Raw genomic sequence first — 18,522 nt, forward strand, 5'->3', positions numbered from 1 at the left:
TGGGTTGCCATTTCCTTCTTCAGTGCATGAAAGTGAAAAGTGAAAGTGAAGTCGCTCAGTCGTGTCCGACTCTTAGCGACCCCATGGACTGCAGCCCACCAGGCTCCTCCGTCCATGGGATTTTCCAGGCAAGAGTACTGGAGTGGGGTGCCATTAGGGCGTCCATTCCTTAAACAATAGCCCTGTCTTAATTCTTGTACAAGGTCCAGGGAGAGAAGGCCCTGGCCACAAGACCTTGAGAACATGACCGACGTTGTGGTGAGGAAGCTGTAGCAGACAGCTCCCTCTGATCATTGCTCACTGTTCCATGAAGTGGCCCTATGGAGACTACCCCTCCCAAGCAGACACCATTATTCTAACCACTATGGTGGTTAATGTACATCCTTGCACTGATGTTTTGCACAGCAGCTTTGTAATCTCGGTTCATTTGGGTCCATCCCTGAGAAATAAAAACCTTTATTATGATCACAAAGTCAGTTTCTGAGCCATGAGGCGAAGGAGCAGCCCCAGGATTACATGAAGCAGTTTGTTCTCAAAGTGTGGTCCCTGCATCAGCAGCACTGGCATAACCTGGGACTTGTTAAAACTGCACATTCTTGGGCCCCATCCCAGACCTCCTGAATCAAGAGAACAGGAGCCAGCACTCTGCTTTAACAAGCACTCCAGGGATTCTGATGCCTGCTTAAGTCTGAGAGCCATTAAATGGAAATGAGATAGTCACTTGGGGGTGGTGGGAGGGAACTGATGTTTAATTTTATGTGTCAACTTGGCTAGGCCATGGTGTCCAGTTGTTTGGTCAAATGCCAGTATAGATGTTGCTGTGAAGGTTTTTTTGGGTTTTTTTAGATGTGATTAAGATTTAACTTCATGGGCTTTGTGTAAAGCAGATTACCCTCCACAATGTGGGGCAGACTCATCTAATCAGCTGAAGGCCTTATGCGAAAAAATTCTGGGGTCCCCTGACAAGGAAGGAACTCTGTCTCCAGACTGCCTTTGGACTCAGAATTCAAACATCAACTCCTGGTGGCCTGTCCTATAGATTTCAGACTTGGCAGCCTGGACAAAAGTTATTTCCTTAAATCTCTAGATAGATAGATAGATTGAAAGACAGACAGGCAAAAACAAACACATCCTACTGGTTCTGTTTCTCTGGAGAACCCTGACTAATATAGGGTGGTTCATAGGCCTAATGTATGTGTCTATATAAGGACTTGGAGAAGGAAATGACGACCCACTCCAGTATTCTTGCCCGGGGAATCCCATGGACAGAGGAGTCTTGCAGGCTACACAGTCCATGGGGTAGCAAAGAGTCAGACATGACTAAGCACTACATAAGGACTAGCATTCTACCTGTTTCTTCTAGTACTGTATGCTCAGTGCCCAGCCTATAATAGGTTCTTTCTATGTGTGTGTATATATATATATATATATATTTTTTTTTTAATATGTATTTATTTTTGGCTGTATTGGGATTGCTCAGCAGTGTTTGGGCTTAGTCTCCCCACTGTGTGTCGGATCTTCGCTTTCCAATCAGGGATCAAACCTGAGTCCCCTGCATTGGAAGGCAGATTCTTAAGCATTGGACTGCTGGGGAAGTCCCTGTTTCTATATTTTTGATAAATGTATGATCTGCGTTAAACTCACTGGGAAAGGGAAGTGGATAATTTGGCTCTGAGAGGGGGCTCTTAGCAAACAGTCAACACTGTTGGAGGACTCTTGCACTAAATTCCGGTGAGCAATAAACCTCTCCTCAGGAATCTTCTAGAGTATATAGATGAACCAACAGGAAATCACATCAAGGAATTGTGTTTAGTGTTTCTGAGTTTAATTTCTTACAAGTGAAAGCATGCTCAGCACTCAGCAGGCCATTCTTAAGATTCTGTTCTATCCACAGGAGCCGCTGGTTTAAGTGCCATGAGCACGGTGACTGCATCTTGTCATTTCTGCTAGGCCTTGTATCTCAGTAGATTCTTATCAGTACACTGCTTTTCTGAAAAGAGTAAAATTGAAAACTTCACCTCAAATATTGTCTGTTTTAGCGTTTCTGCCCCAATACATCAATCTAGAAAGTCTTTTTAAAAAAACGTCCTTTCCTGGAACTCAGGGACAAGGACATTCCCCCTCTACTTCTGTGTTAGCCACTCAGCGGGGCAGCTAATGAAGAATGAAGGCAGGGCTTGGTCTCCAGGCTAAGCAGACTACTCTGAGCAGGGGTCAAATCACCTTCATTAAACTATTTTTTTAAATGAATAACATTTATTAAAAATTATAATATGTGCCTAACAAAATTATGTAAGTCAGACAGAAAGTAGATGTAGTTAAGGTGTTCACAGACCTTTCTTTCTCTGGAGAAAGAGCAAAGATGTTGACTAATTTCAGATTTTGATAAGTATACCATTTTGAAATCTTAGGGATGGTAATTCTATCTGCCACATGAAATCGGAAAAAGTAAACATTCCTTGGCTAACCTTTTCCATCCCACCTACTGAAGCCCAAGTCAAGTGTCATGGAAACTATGCCAGATGTTCCACGCTGACTGACCAGCTGAGACTGGGCTGAGGAGGTCTGGTCCCAGCGCAGTAGGGAGACAGGAGGACTCTGGGCTAACAGCTGCCTCTTCAACACAGTCGTCAGTCCTTGGTTGAATCTATGTGCTCTCCACTCACCTTAAAAACATAGAATTTGAGGAAAGGGATTCATCATTTCAGTATGAGTCCATTCAGTCCAGGAGACACCCAGCCAGGGGGAGACTCTGGGGCAGGGTCCTCCACAGGCTGCTGCTGCTGCTGCTAAGTCGATTCAGTCGTGTCTGACTCTGTGCGACCCCATACACGGCAGCCCACCAGGCTTCCCCGTCCCTGGGATCCTCCAGGCAAGAATACTGGAGTGGGCTGCCATCAGTCACTCAGATCCCGGGGTCTGAATGTACAGCCCTGAGCCAAGTGTGCATGAATGTGTGGGGGATGAACAAGGATTGGAAAATCAGAGGAAGGTGCCTCAGCAACTTCCAGGGTTTGAAAGACAACCCAAACCCAAAGAAACAAAACAGGCTGGAGGTTAGGCTCATAGTCTACCTTCAGCCTGGATGGGAGCTATTTTGAGACAAATTCTAGGTATTTGCTGCATCATTTAAATGTCTTAGAATAAAAATAATTAGATCGTGTATGTGTGTTAGTCGATTAGTTGTGTCCGACTCTTTGCAACCGAACGATCTGTAGTCCACCAAGCTCCTCTGTCCATGGAATTCTCCAGGCAAAAATACTGGAGTGGGTTGCCCTTTCCTTCTCCAGGGGATCTTCCCCACCCAGGAACTGAACCTGGGTCTCTTGCATTGCAGGTAGATTCTCTACCTGCACCTTATTAACAGAAAAAATGAAAGGAAAACTATTTTCTTATAGAAACCAAACAAAACATCTCATTTCCCTTCCCCTCCCTCCATAGAAGGACAGAAACAGCTAATTGTGTGTTCTCAATGGTCAGACTGTTTAAAATAACAATAAAAAGTACACACACAAGAAAGCTATAGACGATGTATTGAAATTTCCTAATCAAGTGAGTATCACAGAAATAAATCTGATGATTTCAACCAATCTGTTTTATAGAAACCAAGTAATCACTGTCAGTGAAAGAATAAGCCGTTCCAGTGCCAGACAGCTCTTTTGTTTCTGCAAGCAGCAGTGTTCAGCGGATACCCTGGATGTTTTGTTAAAACTTCTGACTAACATCCTCTTTATTATTCAGATTGATTAGGAAAATATATTTTTCTTTTGACAGAGTCGGGTTGCTTTTTAAGGAATTACTTGTTTCAAATTACATCCTTCTATTGAGCGCTGGAATTTGACACCTCATGCATAACACACTGCTTGTCGCTCCCCACCTCCCAACAGGAAACGTGGCCCTGTGGGGATGACTCTGTATTTACATTCAGCCTCACACATCAGCATTTACCAGCGTGAGGCCGAGGGCTGTCAACTCCTGGCTCCTAGTCAATATTTAATCACTGTGCAGTTATGGAGGGAGAAGGAAACATTCCATCTCCCAATAACATGCCTTTAATATGAAAAAAGCTCTCATTACATTTATGGATGCATGGTTACACTTTTCAGAAAAGCTATCAAATTGAGAAGTTGCACAACTGCTCTGATATGGCATTTTAAGTGTATTGCCTTTGGTGGGTGGATAGATAACCTGAATAATACATAATTGTGATTTTTAAAAAAGTAATATGGACCTTTGAGTTCTCCCTAAAACTTTTTTCTTTTTTAATGGGTGAGAGTTTTGGGGGGAAAAAAAAACATGGAAACCTTGTCTAGTTCATTACCTGTAGCTATAGTTCAATCTCTAGGTAATAAAGCAAAGGATGTATTCTAAGGAGAAAATTCAGATTGGTTTTGTGATTTTTACTTGGTATTAAGGCATTTGCCATTTTTTAAAAGTCTTTATTGAATTGGTAACAATACTGCTTCTGTTTTATGTTTTGGGGGTTTTGGCTGAGAGGCACGTGAGATTTTAGCCCCCTAATCAGGGACCTGAACCTGTACCGCTGCATTGGAAGGCAGAGTCTTACCCACTGGACCACCAGGGAAGTCCTTGAAGTTTTGTTTTTGATGGAGATGTATAAACAATTTTCTCAGTCCCAGCACAATGCTATGAAGCCATTTATTTTTCCATCCATTTTTAGGATAACTGAAAGAACAGAAACCATTGGTTAAAGGAATACAGTGATGGAAGCCAATGAGAGGTACCCATGTTACAAGGAATCCTTTGGCTGTAACCTGACAAAAACATCTCCTATTTCTTGCGTAGCAAATGGGCCTGAGCTGGAGACGTTTTCACCATTTAAATGAGATCTGCAGTGTTCCACAGGGAAGGTTCATGCATTACTTACAGTGTCAAGATGAAAGGAAAACTGCAATGAAGGTGAACGCTGGAAAGTGAATCACAGTAATAAGTATTTAAAATGCCTTAGCTCAAAGGCACACAGTTCTTTTTCATTCCTTCTACTAACCAAGGACCAGATGAACAGGTGTGGACTTGTTCAACTTGATGATATGTGGCAGGAAACATTTTTACTTCAAAGTTGCAAACCCTATTTGACAGTTCAACAGCTTTTCATTGTTGGTGGGTAGAGAGAGGATTAAGCTTTACCTCAGCTCATACTATTCACTGGTCCTGCTCAGACATGGTAATTACCTATAGCTCCTAACCAAGGCTCCAGATCCAATCATCTCAAGTTGGATGGTTGGGGGAGGGGAGGGGTTTCTCTCACCTCCCTGGGTGTTGTTCAGTTGCTAAGGTATGTCCAACTCTTTGCAACCCCATGGACTGCAGCACTCCAGGCTCCTCTGTTCTTTGCTATCTCCGGAGTTTGCTCAAATTCATGTCCATTAGTCTGTGATGCTATCTAACCATCTCATCCTCTGCTGCCTTTCTCATTTTGCCTTTAATCTTTCCCAGCATCAGGGTCTTTTCCAATGAGTTGGCTCTTCACATCAGGTGGCCAAAGTACTGGAACTTCAACTTCAGCATCAGTCTTTCCAATGAATATTCAGGGTTGATTTTCTTTAGGATCAATTGGTTTGATCTCCTTGCTGTCCAAGTGACTCTCAAGAGTCTTCTTCAGCACCACAATTCAAAAGCATCAATTCTTCAGCGCTCAGCCTTCATTATGGTCCAACTTTACATCCATAGATGATTAATGGAAAAAAATCATACCTTTGATTTCCCAAACATGCCTGCAGAGCATTGTGGGGATTTCTGAAAGGAATTCCTAGGATGGAGTTCTCACATGGCCAGCATCAGAATGCCTGACCTTCTGCCCCGAATCCTGTGAGCATCTGGCATGTTAACATTTCTACCCCATCCTGGGTTAGTGTGTCTAAAGCACAAATAGCTCACGAGGAAAAAGGCAGGGACTCCTGTTTTTAACATATTCCCAGCCTACAGCATCCAGTAGACCTGAGCAGAAAACCCACCAATATGCCACCTCCTTTAAACCAAAATACTCTAGAAGTTTCTGGAGCCTGAGAAGTTTAACATTAATTCACCTTGGAATTTAAGTAGCTTCTTCCCTCTTATTTTTCTAAAAGGCTCCATTCCCCACTGTACCCCCATTCTCTGGGTCCAAGGAAATGGCATTTCAAATATTGCCTCTTTTATTAAACTCCTTACAGCATGAACAGTTTTAAAGTTTATTATAGGAAAATTGCACAGTGATTTTATTGTGAAAAAGATAGCTTTAAGAGTGTGGTGGAAAGTTCCAAAAGTGACGTACAGACTCAAAAGGCTGGGATGTTTGCTGAGAAAGACAGTGATTTTGGTCAGGATACTCCTGGCTGATTTCCATGTGCCTTTCCAAACTCCCTCCTGCTCCACAGCCCTTCCACCTGGGTAGTTCTTGCCAGCCCCCCTTGTACAGGGCTCCCTCCTCCCTAGATCGCCATTCCATTGTCCTCCCCCACTGCCTCTGCCCCCTGGACCTCTCCTGCATAGCACTTACCTTGGATATTAAATAACTAGCTGAGTAAGTTGTTTAACGGCCCCCTCCCTCACCAAAATAATGATGCCATTTGGGCAGGATCATCACTCTCTTGAGCAAACTCCATGAGTTTGAGCAAGCTCTGAGAGATAGTGAAGGTCAGGGAAGCTTGGTGTGCTGCAGTCCATGGGGTCATAAAGAGTCAGACACGACTTAGTGACTGAACAACAACAACTTCTCAGTGTCTACTACAGCAAACTACTGAGTGAATGACTATTAAGTGAATAAGTGCACGAATGGGCAAAATCAAAATCATAGAATGCGGTGTGTTCAACTTCACCATATCCAACCTTGTCCCTCTTCCTGGTTCTCTGGGTGATGGTCTCTTCTAGAACTACTGGCACAGATAAAGCCACTGCTGAATGTGGTCTCAGGATTTTTGGAGAGAAAGCTCTGGGTGCATTTCCTTGATGGTAAGGGCTCCCGAGGCTCCCCATCCATTTGAGCTGCCTGGAACCTGAGGGACCCCCTCATCCCATTCTATGCATAAAATAATTTAAGAGGAGCCACTTGCTCAAGATTGAGTGTCAAGGGAGTGAGAATGCAGTTTTCTCTCCATGAGCTTCCACTCAACCAGAGGGTCATTACGTCCCCTTCAAGCCAATACGCTGGGTGAGTTTTTGACTGAGCCTTAACAACTGGATAGATTTGATGATTAAATGTAAGCACAGAGGGTGGGTAGTAGGGACTTTTAAAAGAGAGAAAACAAACATAAAGCCACACATTTATGTTCAAATGAATTTCTAATTAATTATTAATTAATTACTTAAAGTTTCAGCTTATGAAAAATTCTCAAATACAAACAGGTGGGCATAAGTAGATATTCTATATCACAAGATCACGGATATTTAGATGTGGTCATAGCCATCAGGAAAAATAAGCAGTTACTGTGTTATAGAAAGTTAGAGGGGCTACATTCCAAACAGTTGGTGTAGTGGTTTCTAGCTGAAGTGGAAAGTACATGGCCCTTGGAGCCAGAAGAATGTGTACTAACTCTGTGATCCCATCATATACTTCAGATGTTTTTTGTTTTCAATATTGTTTATTTATTTGGCTGCATTGGGTCTTAGTTGCATCACACAGGATATTCATTGCATCATGTAGGATCTTTCATTGCAGCATGTGGGCTCTCCATTGGAGCATGCGAGCTTAGTTGCCCTGAGGCATGTGGGATATTAGTTCCCTGACCAAGGATTGAACCCACACCCCCTGCACTGCAAAGTGGATTCTAACCACTGGGCAACAAGGCAAGTCCCTACTTCAGGGCTTTTTTTTTTTTGTCTATAAGATGGGAGTAACAGCATTCACCTGGCCCCACTGTGCATTAGGCAAATACACGAAAAGCTCAGTGCCTGCCCAGTAGGCACTCAATAAGTAAGAGCTTTGTTTTTCTCATTAAAACAGGTTTAGGGCACGTCTCTGCAGTTCTCACAGCATCATGGCCTTCTTCAGCAGAACCTGCACATTTGTGTTTTTATATGATTCATGTGGGTCTCTGCAACTCAACTGCAAGCTCCATGAAGGCAAGAAGCCCCATGACACAACAGCTGCATGTGAGCTTCTGCTCGTCTCTATCTCCCACGCCCAAAACACAGCAGACCTGCAACATATAGTCACTGACTGAATAAAGCTTAGCTCTGGAGAAAAAAATAATGACATATATTAAGGAAAGTCTTGGCAGACATCATATTGTAGACTTCTCACTTCGCCAAAAAGTTTCACATAAGCAATTTTAAAATATAGCTTTTGCTCCAAAATAAATTCAGAAAATTTACCCTTTCAAAGCTCAGAGACTCGTTATACTTAGACAACATAAAAGCACAATTTCTATAAAATAAGAGGTGTCTAGAAGACAATCTTTAAAATTCACATGAAAAACATGAGATTTTTACCATAATATTAGTTGTTTCTTGTCCCTAATCACAAAGAAGCTACTATTACTATTCTGGGTCAGGTCTGGAGACTGCTGGTAACTACTTCCTTATACACAGTCTGAGCTGCACCAAAGGACACATCGGTGGATAGACCTAGACTGTCACAGAGAGTAAAATCAGTCAGAAAGAGGAAAACAAATATTGTGTAATAACTCTTGCATGTGGAATCTAGAAAAATGATATAGATGAACTTACTTGCAAAGCAGAAATAGAGATAGAGATGTAGAGAACTAATGTATGGATGCTGGGGTGGGGAAAGAGGATGGGGGCTGAGATAAATGAGATTGACATATATACAGTACTATGTATAAAATATACAACTAATGAGAACCAACTGTGTGGCACAGAGAACTCTATTCAGTGCTCTGTGATGACCTAAATGGGCAGGAAGTCCAAAAAAGAGGGAATGTATGTATGTATATGTATAGCTGATTCACTTTGCTGTACAGCAGAAACTAACACCGTTGTAAAATAATTATACTCCAATAAAAATTAATTTCAAAAAAGAATAAAAAACAAAGGACACGTGTGGACTGGCATCAGAGGGCACCTTTCAGCTCAGTGTTTGAATACTGGCTCTAATATTAATACCACCAGCCATAGGTTGAAGCCCTGTGTGGTCCAGTTAGATTTGCTCCTTTCCAAGGTCACTGATGCTCTTCAGGGTTACAGATTTTGACTTTACAGGTTTTGACTTTACTTCTGGCCAGTCACCGGATAAATGGGTACCATGGCACCAGGGTCAGAGAAGTAGAGGGAGGGCAGGAGGACAAGACGCCCTGAGCAGATGAGTCATGAGGTCTCAGTGGAGGTGTCAGTGTGGCACGTTCTATTTGTAACACCATGAAAGTCTCTTTCACTTTGTGTGGTTATTTCCTTACCTATAAAAACGGAAAGAACTGAGAGCCCAGTGTGAGTTACCCTGCCCTTGGACCAGCTGAGCTCTAAGGTCCATCCCACCTTTGATATTCAGTGATTCTGTGAAAGACTCAAAATACCTTAGAGGCATGTACTTAGTGCCCTTGGGCCTACAACTGTCACATTTGAATCTGAGTCATAAGTTTAGAGACTGCTTTTTAGTATCAGTTTGTTGTTATTCAGTTGTGTCTGACTGACTGCGACCCCATGAACTGCAGGAGGCTGGGCTCCCTTGTCCTTCACTATCTTCCCGAGTTTCCTCAATCTTTTGTCCATTGAGTCGGTGATGCCATCCAACCATCTCATCCTCTGTTGCCCTCTTCTCCTTTTGCACCCAACCTTTCCCAGCATATCAGGGCCTAGTTCTGGAACTGATGAGCTAGTTCATCAGTTAGAGTTCCTGATTTTAAAGCAATAAGACCAACCCTAGTTGACTTAAGCTCACAGAATCAACAGGAGATGGACATTGAGAAACTCAGGGATGTGGAAAACGTAGGGAAGGTGAAGCCGTGGCCACGATCCCCTTGTGGGAGGGGTTCAGCGGCCGTCACCAGCTCAAGGAGGCCTCCCACTGCTCCTGAGGGCCTCACAGGGAATACACTAGACCCAAAATCCCAGGGGAGCTCCTCCACTTGCAGCAGTGTCAGGGGAGGGAGAATCTGGGCTGAGGTCTCTAGAACAGGAGTCAGCCACTTGGCGATTGTCCTCCCACCAAAATAACACACAACAGCAAAGAGTTAACTTCCTAAGGAGGACATAGGTGCTATTAGGAAGGGTAACTCATGCCAGGCAGAAACCCCATGTACATCCACCAGAGGAGCAAGAACCTAAGAATACAGAGGTCAGTGATGTCTGTATGTTCTGTCTTTAAGCATAGTGTCCAATGAATTTCAAAGGAGTATATAAATTGAAGCAGTGGGTCAAAACAATTTTAGTCTGAAATATCCTGTGATAAACCATAATGGAAAAGAATATAAAAAAGAATGTCTATATGTGTATAACAGACACTTTGCTATACAGCAGAGACTGGCACAACATTGTAAATCAACTATACTTCAATTAAAAAAAGTGAAAAAAAAAAAAAACAAAACCCAACCATTTTGGTCTGGAGAACACAGTTTTCAACTCGATTATATGGGTTCTACCAAAAGAACGTTTACTTAGTAGTAGCATAATCCACAATACATTGAACATGTAATTAACAAAGAATTCTGGGAAATCTGAAGAAACCTTAAGAGGAAATCACTGGGCCTGTCAGCCAAACCAGGCCACCCAAAGGCAGGGAATGAGTAACCAGGAAACCCTCCTTATGAGAAGTCACTGAGTCACAGGGACATCTTTCTATGGCTGAGAAAACTATGCCTGGAGCCCATTACCAGTTTAGTTTTGAAACTTCAGAGTATTCAATCAGTCCGCAAATATTGATCATTCTCACATGCCAATTTTCTTTCCTTTTTCATTTTCACAAGTCTCAAACCTCTTTCCTCACCATTTTTAGTCTGTGAAATCTCCAACGTGTTCCTCATGACCCTCCCTCATTTCACATCTTGAGTGGCCTGTGTCCCCCAGGTCACTTACACCTCTTTCTAGTCAACTCTCACTCCCTTCTGCTGGAATGTTCACACTACGGGCTCACTGAGCCTTTCCAATTCCACCTGACCCTTTACTTTAAAGAACGAGACTCTCAAGCCAAAACGCTGCTCCCTCATTAAAAACACAAGTAAACAAAAGATTCAGAAGTTGGCGAGCCAAATAACATTCCAAAGGACAGTGACAACTTGTGGCTGGCCACAGCCCATGAAACTAGGCGATGACTCAGGACAGCCCCCGCCTCCCGCCTTCCTGCTTGGAGGAGCCTCTCCTCCACAGGTCTGTGTGATGGTTTCTCTCTTCACCTGGCTCTCCTGTCCCTTCATGACACAGGCTTCCTCCTTCAGGGGAGAGACTGAGAGAAGACAGCCTTGTTGGAAGAGAAGCTGGGAGTCCCATCTTCAAAATGCATTTACAAAGCAAACACACAAGCAGAACTTGTTTGAGTTTCAAGTTTGCTTGGGATGACTTTGTGGGAGCCGAGGGACAATATGAAGCACTTGACGCTCCCCTCTCTCCTCAAGCCACAGCCTACATGTTATTCATTAGCTTTGTTGGGTTGGTTTTAATACATACTTCTTAATTTTTAAAGCTAATATAAATCCAATTAAAGCCTGCAGTTTAGATAATAATACTGTGCCAATGTTCATTTCTTAGTTTCAACAAATGTACCACAGTTATAAATGACTCACACACACAAACTATTGTATTTGAATAAATATTAAAAAACAAATGTATTTCTCTTAATAATTATATATATATATTGTATATAATATATATTATATACAATCTTAACATCAGGGGAAGTTGGTAAAGGATAGTCAGAAACTGGTACTATCTTTGTATCTTTTTAACATCTCTGTAAATCTAAATTTATTCCCAGGTAATAAGTTTGTTTTAAAAAAGCTAAGTGAACACTTTCTATTTTTTCAAAGGAAAGTGAAACAACCACCTCAAACTTGTCTCATTTGTTTGAAATCTGTTGACTTTGGACATAAAGCCAATAGTTCTACAGAGTAAAAAAAAAACAAAAAAAAACTCTATACTTTCAATGCTGCTGCTGCTGCTGCTGCGTCGCTTTAGTCGTGTCCAACTCTGTGTGACCCCATAGACGTCAGCCCACTAGGCTTCCCCATCCCTGGGATTCTCCAGGCAAGAACACTGGAGCGGGTTGCCATTGCCTTCTCCAATGCATGAAAGTGAAAAGTGAATACTTTCAATAGGTCCTCCTAAATACTATGTAGTAACAGCTACAATTAAATAAAAACTCAAAACAATTCAGCAGTATTAAAGTTTCATTGGATTCTATATAACAAGAAATTTTATTAGAACTCACCCCTACTGTCACCCCTTGGAATTAAATGGTCTCAGAGGAGTTTCCAGAAGATAAAAGAACTGAGGCCACATATCCTGCAGTGTGTCTGGGTCTGTGTGCACACACATGTTTATGCTTAAGACAATCTGTTCTTAAAGACCCCTTTCCTTTTCATCCTTTGCAAATAATGAAATACCCCAAATCCAAATCAATCAATTTCTGAACTGCTTTGAAGATGAAAGAGAAAAGAAAATTCTAAGTAATGGAATGTATATAAAAATAAAGAGGAAGGTGTGTAAGGTATCTTTTATTTTTTTTCTCTGGGTGTTAACTGCTTTAAATTACTTTAAGCACTGAAAGTGGGGGAGATACTCTGGTGTCAGTAAATCAGGCCAACACTCCTTCAGGAGTTTTCCTCCCTGAGATCTCTCATTTCTAGACTCTTATCAAACCTTTCAGCAAGTTACCCTCATCTCATCCCCACATCAGGTAAGTCATCTAACGTCTTTGGGTCTCAGTTTTCTTACCTGTAAAATGAAGGGGTTGGGTTAAGAGTAGGATGGAAAACTGGTAGCCCAAGGGCACCTTTTGAACTGCAGATCTGCATCTTAATTCCACAAAACTTGTCTTTATTTAAAGTTATTTGCAGTGCATTTAGTATTCAAAATGCATCCATGCTCAGTTGCTCAGTCGTGTCCCTCTGACTCTTTGCAGCTGTAGCCTGCCAGGCTCCTCTGTCCATGGGATTTTCCAGGCAAGAATACTGGAGTAGGCTGCCATTTCCTTCTCCAGGGGATCTTCCTGACCCAGGGATCAAAGCGGCATCTCCTGAGTCTCCTGCACGGGCAGGTGAATTCTTTACCACTGAACCACCTTGGAAGCCCCAGTATCTAAGATATTTTTCCTAAAAATCTGGGTCCTGGGTTTCTCCTGACATATCAGAACTCTGAGACTCTACCTGGCACAGCAACAAGTCGGGAGTATGAAAGAACAGCTGTCTTCTGTCCCAGGACCCATCCTCCGCTGCTCTCATTAGTTCCCAGCGTGGCCTCTGGAAGCATTAGAATTTGCCACCTTCGCTATGGAGTCCCTTCCAGCTCTAACAGTCACATTCTCAGTGTGATTGTTTACTAGAGTTTTAATTTGCTTCCAGAGTACTAGAATTTCTGCAGAGGTCTTACATGTTAGTACAAGCACAATCACCATACATTTGCTTTGTTGAGTTTCTATATGAAACACAAGAAAAATACATCTAATGAAAACACCATACCATAGGAGAGCCAGTATTCAGAAAAACTTAAAGTTACTGCTGCCTGAAATTATTCTTCTAGAATGAGCTCTTACTTAAGGGCTATTTGGGTCAGAGAGTGGGGCCACTGTTGACCAGATGACAACTCTAACAGGAGATGAATGGTTACATAATTTACGTAATTTAAGTATTTAAAAATAAAATCCCAGTGGCCTTCTCTTACTCCTCACAAAACCAATTTCAGAGTGGAAATAAAAAGAACAGAGCACTTAAGATGTTGTTACTCATAATAAAATGTCAGACCAGGTCAAAATGGACCCAAATTACGTAAGATTGCACAAAGAAAAAAAATTGTAATTTTCATAAGTGGCATAATTTTTAGCCACCGGAACCATGAGGAGAAAAACAGAAGGCTATGTTGGTTTTGAAACTATTTGAAAACATGTTATTTTTATAGGAGTGGAGATGAGGCCTTAATGTTCTTTTCTAAGAAGACACTGTGCTAGGTTCCCAGAGGTCCAGACCCTTCTTATTTTAGAAGGAAGTTGAACACTACTCTTTCTATGGATGGAGAAAAGGAGGTACAACTCTTATGCTGCCGCACTTGACATTTAAAATGCCCCAGCCTTTCATAACACAGCAGCTTTTCTGTTTTTATTTTTTAACGCTTTAACCTCAAATCTAAATTTACAACACGGCTAGAGATCTCAGGAATTATCAGGAAATTACCTCATTCCCTTTAAACTTTTTTAGACAGCAAAGTTCTTTCCATGTATGGCAAACAAAGAAGGAAACAGAACCAAGTTACAGAATCAAGAAGCTGCTACGACTTACCTGTTATTTTGTTCGGGACATGTCTACAGCCTACTAGTGAACAGGTGGGCTCTGACCACAGCTAGCTGGCAGGGGAGAGTGCCTGTCCTCAGCTCTTCATCATCAAGCGGTCCAAGAGGGAACCTGGCAGGGACTCTGGCCACCAGAGGTACCCAGCACAGAGGAGCCACTTTCTTACCGACTTTGCATTGGTTCTCAGACAGGTCACCTGCACAGGTGTGAAAGGGGAAACAGAGGCAGGCTGCAGATCACAGTGGGGAGGGGTGTCCTGGAGGAAGAAGTGATGGGTATGTGCCGCCATGGGGACAATGATCTACCGGCCTGGCTGGTGGGTGTCCAGGAGGTAGGGGCAGAAACTCCACCTTCTGGAGGCTTGACTGTGAGGCTGCAGAAATGGTGCTCTGTTTTCTGCTCTTCCTCAAAGACCTTGAAACAAACCCCATCCACCTGGGCAAATGGAGCATCACCTGGAAAAGCCCAAGTCCCCACAATTTCTTGATAGAAGCTTTTTGAAACATTTTGTAAAAAAAAAAAAAAAAAAGTCTATGAATAACTAAGACATTATTTCTACAAGGAAGAGTTGTGAAGAATCAGTCATGTCTATTAGGACATGGGTAATAAAACTCTTGAAGTGATGAATTTGCAGAAATCAGTTGCTGACTAATGCATTGCTCCCTGTAATCCATAAAAATTGAAGCTTTTTTTTTTTTGTATACTGGGCTAATACCCCAAGGAAGATTCACAATCACTTTCATGAGCCATAAATATTAAGGAAAGACGTTTAAAAATAGAAAAAGAGAGAAAGATGAACATGATATTGTTGATGATGGATATACCAGAAAGGCCATTCAATTACAAATATAAAATATTTGGATGGAGATACAGGGGTATCAGTAAAATGGACATATACAAGAGGTAATTATTAGGAAATCTGATATACAAAGCTAGATTGAAGAAAACTGGTAATTTTTTCACTTCCAGTAAGCTTTGGTTTAAGAATAACCTCATGCCACTTAAATATAACTAAAAAATATTTTACAAGTACTTAAATAACCATCAACCTGAACAAGGGGCCGAACAAGACTGGTCAAGTTCATTCCTATCACCTGGGTGTTTCCTAATCTAAATCATCACCTTTTGAATTACATATACTTTACTGAGAAAATACCATGGAAGTAGGTAAAAATAACCTAAAATAACACAAATATTAAAAAACAGGTCAGGTGGAGAGAACAAAATTAGGTTAAAATATTTATGAATGAAAACAGAGCAAAACAAGTGATAAAGATTGGTGAAAGCACATGCTGGACATAATTAACAAAGAAATATATAGGAAAATAACAGAATCACTCACAAAAGTGAAATAGCAATCAGACCAAACCAAAACAAAGCAGACAAACCAAGAACATCTGGAATAGTGAGCACCCTTAGGGATTTCATGAAGCTTGGCAAGTGAAGGTGAATTATCACAACTCTTCTGGACCTGACAAGAATGAAAAGTGATGGCTCAGTTCTACAGATTAAGACACATCATACAGGCAACAGAAAAATCCAAACACATCTCCCTTCCCTGACATCCATTTTTCTATTCCTAGTTCTCACCCATATTCTTTGAAGCCAGAGTCCTAATGGAGACTATTCCATGGGCTGCTCCTGAACTCCATAAATGCCTTTCTTTCTAGTCTTTTTCTTGGTTTTTGTCATTTTGCTCTTTTGGAGGCTCATAATAAATGATCACTTGAAACTCTGTGCTGTGCTGTGCTTAGTCGCTCAGCTTCATCTGATCCTTTGTGACCCCATGGGCTGCAACCTGCCACACTCCTCTATTCATGGGGATTCTTTAGGCAACAATACTGGAATGGGTTGTCTCCTCCAGGGATCTTCCCAATTCAGGGATCAAACCCAGGTCTCCTGCACTACAGGTGGATTCTTTACAATCTTACCCACCAGGCAAGCCCAAAACTCTGTCTAGATAAAACAAAATCAGTTTCAAAACAAAATCAATCACCTTGCTGAGTGAGTCACAGAGAGGTCTTCTCTCTGTCTTTTTGAACACAGGCACCACGTCACAGCGGGACAGTCGATGGACAGATTGTAAACAGAAGTGATGTACACAACGGTGAGCCCTCACACTCGCAGCTTCCTCCTCTGTCTCCTGGAGCTCAGGTGAGTCCTTGCAGGGTTCTCAAGGGCCACTTAGCCCTGAACCCGTGACAGGAGAGGACTGAGTGTCCCCCAGTGCTGGAAAGGAGGGTGGACAGTCAGAGAAAGGTATTTACAGATAAGAAAGGACAGGAAAAAAATATCTGTCAGCTCAAGGAGAGCACTGTTCTGTTGGTAGAAATACACACGGTGATGAGCTAAACTCTGAATGGAAGAGACCAAGTTTATAATTGTATTACAATATGGGTTTAAAAAAAAAAGAGAAAAACAATAAAATGAAACTTTTTTATCAGGTAATAAAAATTAGAATCTACTTCTAGTCGTGAAGCTCTTAAGTGATGAGCCTGGATCTATCCTCCAATTAAGTTGTGAAAAGACTTTCTTAAAAAAAAAAAAGATAGCTGAAGGGGACAGAGTTCACAAAAAGTGGAAACTGTGAGCCAGGTGACCTGAGACTGGTTCGGTCCTGGGTTGAGGAAGGTGGGTGAAGATGTTTAATCGTCATAAGCCTGTTTCTTCCTCTGAAAGTGGCGAGGGTTTGATGAGTTGACCTCTCAGATCCTTTCTATCTTTAAAATCTTACTACTTTTCTATTAAAAACGCTCAGTTTCATAACTGACACTCGAATTTCTCAAAAGCTGTGTGCAAAATAATCTCCCGGTGACTGACAGTATAAAAGCAGTAAGTGTGTAAAGCGTCATCAGTCCTAAGAGCTCAAGGAACATAAAGCAGCTAAAGAAAAACATTTGCAAAGGCCTTTGTTGTTTAAAAAAAAACAAAAAAACAAAAAAAACTTAGGATTGAATTTCAGAGGTAAGAAAAAAAAACACATTCATGGCTTTGGTGCAAAGGTCCAAGAGTAAAAACAAATTTCTTTTAAAATGCAAATGTAATGTCACAGAGTTTAGAGAAGCTCTTAAGGAAGGACCTGAAATTACTATTATTAGGACTATGACTAATTCATAGTCCAATGAATCAGCTCATAGTATAGCAGCTTTGAGCAAATTTAAAAACTAAATTTGTAAACTAAAATTTACAAAATGCATTAGTACAGATAACAAGCATCCATCAAATGGCTGCTGCTGCTGCTAAGTCGCTTCAGTAGTGTCCGACTCTGTGCGACCCCATAGATGGCAGCCCACCAGGCTCCCCCGTCCCAGGGATTCTCCAGGCAAGAACACTGGAGTGGGTTGCCATTTCCTTCTCCAATGCATGAAAGTGAAAAGTGAAAGTGAAGTCACTCAGTCGTGTCCGCCTCTTCAAGACCCCATGGACTGCAGCCTATCAGGCTCCTCCTTCCATGGGATTTTCCAGGCAAGAGTACTGGAGTGAGTTACATGCTAATGGATAGAGCAGCCTTGCAGCTCTTAAACAGGAATCAACATAAATTAGAAAAGCAGACAGTGATGACACTAAATATTTCAAAGTAAGGTGATACACAGAATACAGTCAGCCCCCAGTCATTTCCAGTTATGGTTTAAAAAAAAAAGTGATTGTAATATGGTCACGTCGTACTAAGAAGGATAAATGGTAACTGCAAACCACTCAGAATGTTTTCACTGTGGTGTCCCAGGCTGAGGAATCACATAACTTATTAAACACAAACTTTACTATATTTTGCAGGAATAATAAAGATGTCTTAATTTAGTCTATAAAAACAGGAATTCATGTAATTTAAACATAGCCTAAGTAACTAAGGAAACAAACTACTTAGCCATTCAAAGCTACTTTAGCAGTGTCGTTGATGGAGGAGTAACTGGGTTGTAATTCTTATAGAATAATACACTGAAAACAACCTGTAATTAGTACCATTCTAGGAAGAAATGTAGGTAATTTAAAGTTTGCTACTAGTTAATAGTACAAACAAATAAAAAGACAAACTGCTTTCAAGTACTTTGGAAATAACTTCACCAGGAGAATCTACTTTCAATTAACATGTCAATTAAAATTACTCTTATCTTCTCATTAAAAGAGGGAAATG

General features: G+C 41.5%; 1 protein-coding gene and 1 long non-coding RNA gene across 5 annotated transcripts in view; both read right to left on the reverse strand.

The window, feature by feature from the left end:
• The window catches only part of LOC102407618 (schwannomin-interacting protein 1), a 178,243-nt gene that overhangs the window by 119,566 nt on the left and 40,155 nt on the right, over positions 1–18,522 (reverse strand). The window lies entirely within an intron of this gene.
• LOC123465919 lies at positions 1,433–5,359 on the reverse strand. The gene is made up of 2 exons (XR_006641240.1): positions 4,568–5,359; positions 1,433–2,666 (listed from the first exon to the last, which is right to left on the reverse strand). It is a non-coding gene; the product is annotated as an uncharacterized LOC123465919 (long non-coding RNA).

This window comes from Bubalus bubalis, chromosome 1, assembly GCF_019923935.1.
Source record: "Bubalus bubalis isolate 160015118507 breed Murrah chromosome 1, NDDB_SH_1, whole genome shotgun sequence".
Taxonomy (NCBI): Eukaryota; Metazoa; Chordata; class Mammalia; order Artiodactyla; family Bovidae; genus Bubalus; species Bubalus bubalis.